The following is a 2,500-nucleotide window of genomic DNA, read 5'->3' as shown; positions in this document are numbered from 1 at the left end:
TTTTATTTATTTTTTTTAAATTCCCGGGCGGCCACCGGGGGGCGCCGCGCGGCGGGTCTGCACCTCACTCTCGCTATGTTTTTACTTCACGGGTGGCTATTCAAATTTGTTTATTTTTTTTTTCATTTTCCCGGGGGGCCACCGGGGGGCGCCGCGGGGCGGGTCTGCACCTCACTCCCCCTATGTTTTTATTTCATGGGCGGCTATTTCTTAAAAAAAAATAAAAATAAAAAAAATTCCCGGGGTGCTGCTGCAGTGGCGCGGGGCGTCCACCGGGGGGCGTCCACGATTCGGTCGGGCCTGCACCTTGCACTCTCTCCCTATGTTTTCATTTCATGGGTGGCTACTTTAAAAATTTTCATTTTGTTATTTATTTTTTAATTCCCGGGGCGTCCATCGGGGGGCGCCGCGTGGGGGGGGGGGGGGGGGCGTTTCTGCACCTTGCACTCTCTCCCTATGTTTTCATTTCATGGGTGGCTACTTTAAAAATTTTCATTTTGTTATTCATTTTTTCGATTCCCCGGGGCGTCCATCGGGGGGCGCCGCGTGGGGGGGGGGCGTTTCTGCACCTTGCACTCTCTCCCTATGTTTTCATTTCATGGGTGGCTACTTTAAAAATTTTCATTTTGTTATTCATTTTTTCGATTCCCCGGGGCGTCCACCGGGGGGCGCCGCGCGGCGGGGCGGGCCTGCACCGTGCACTCTCCCTGTGTTTTAATTTCATGGGTGGCTGTTTTTCATTTTTTTCAAAATAATAATAATAATAATAATAATAATAGTAATAATTTCACGGGGCGCTGCTGGTGCAGCGTCGCGGGGCGTCCACCGGGGGGCGCCGCGGGTCGGGGCGGGTCTGCACCTTACTCCCCCCAATGTTTTAATTTCACGGGTGGCTCTATTTTTTTTTATTTCAATTTTTTGCCCTCCCGGGGTGCTGCTGCAGCGCCACCGGGTGGCCACCGGGGGGCGCCGCCGTGCCGGCGGGCACCGGCCTTCGCCCCTGCCCCCTCCCCGGCCCCCCAGGGGCCCGTCAGGCCAAGGGGCGGCGGTCCACGGGAGGCCGACTCCCCTCTGCGGAGGCCCCGATGAGGTCGGACCGGGGTGCCCTCGTCCGCCCTGCGCTTCCGAGGCTTCGGGGAAGAGAGGGAGAAGCCGCCGCTGAAGGTGGCGCGCAGCACCGGTGGCGTGACCCGTGAGGGAAACCCTCCGGCGGATTGTTAGGAGAGGGAGAGAGAAAGCGAGGCGACTGGCCGGGGGGGCCTTCTCCCACCCGAGGAGGCCCAGGCCGGGCTCCAGGAGAGCACGGGAGATTCTGCGAGCGAGGCGTCCCAGCCAGGGCTCCAGGAGAGCACGGGAGATTCTGCGAGCGAGGCGTCCCAGCCAGGGCTCCAGGAGAGCACGGGAGATTCTGCGAGCGAGGCGGCCCGGCCAGGGCTCCAGGAGAGCACGGGAGATTCTGCGAGCGAGGCGTTCCGTGCCAGGGCTCCAGGGGCGACCGGGGAGAGAGCCCCTTCCGCCAGCGCGGGAGCCCCCGGAGGTCTCCCGGCAGGGCCGAAGGGGTACGGCCCTTCCCCTTCATCCGTTCCCTGCGGCGCAGCGCCACCCGGCGGCAGACAGGGGAACTGCAACCTCTGGAAGTCCCGATGAGGTCGGGAAAAAGGGCCTCGTGCCGGGACCCGGTTCCAGGAGGTCGGGTAAATTCCGCCGGCGCCCCGCAAAAGGTGGCGCGCAGCAGCGACGCCGTGACGTCCGAGGGAATTCCTCGGGCGGATTCATAGGTGGCGAAGAGGCGAGAGAGAGAGAGAGAGAGAGCCAGGAAGAGATCCGTGGGGGGCGCAGCGCGAGAAGGCTCGAGGCGCCCCCCGAGCCACCCTTCCGATCGATGAGGCACCCCGCGTCCCGGCGGGGAGGGACGATCGCTCGGCCGGAACCCAGGGGTCCCGGCCGGATTCACGGGCGAACCCGACCCTCCCTCGGCCCACGGCGCGCCCGGCACCCCTCCGCCGCGAGGGCGTCCGGTCCACCAGGCGTCCGCCTCGCGCTCCGACCCCCTTTCACCGGGGGGGACCGGGAGGGCAGGCGGGCCCCGTCCGACTCCAGGCGGTCGCGGTCTGCTCCGTCCGTCAGCCCCAACTCAGGCGTCCGACACCGCCAGGGGCTTCCGGGGAGGCCGTCCTCGCTCCCGGGCGAGGCGCTCACCCCCGGGCCCCGGCGGAGCACACGATTTCCCCGGAACCGCTCGAGCGTCGACCCGCGAAACAGTCCCTTTCCCAGAGAAGGGCCCGGCGCGCCGCCCGTCGCCCCGACGGCGCGGCGCCCGCACGCAGAGGGCCGCGGCCCGGCCCGCGGAGAGAAGGGCGGAGAGAGACGGGGCCGCCCCCCCCGCGAGAGCGACAGAGAGAGAGAGCCGGGGCGAGTCCCCGCGGCCGGAGGGCGCGAGAGAGAGAGAGATCGACCGAGCCGCGGAGACGAAGAGCGAGGGCGGCCGAGACGGAAACAC

Source organism: Taudactylus pleione, unplaced genomic scaffold, assembly GCF_031769625.1.
Source record: "Taudactylus pleione unplaced genomic scaffold, aTauple2 ptg000570l, whole genome shotgun sequence".
NCBI classification, from domain to species: Eukaryota; Metazoa; Chordata; class Amphibia; order Anura; family Myobatrachidae; genus Taudactylus; species Taudactylus pleione.
This window is presented reverse-complemented; position numbering follows the sequence as displayed.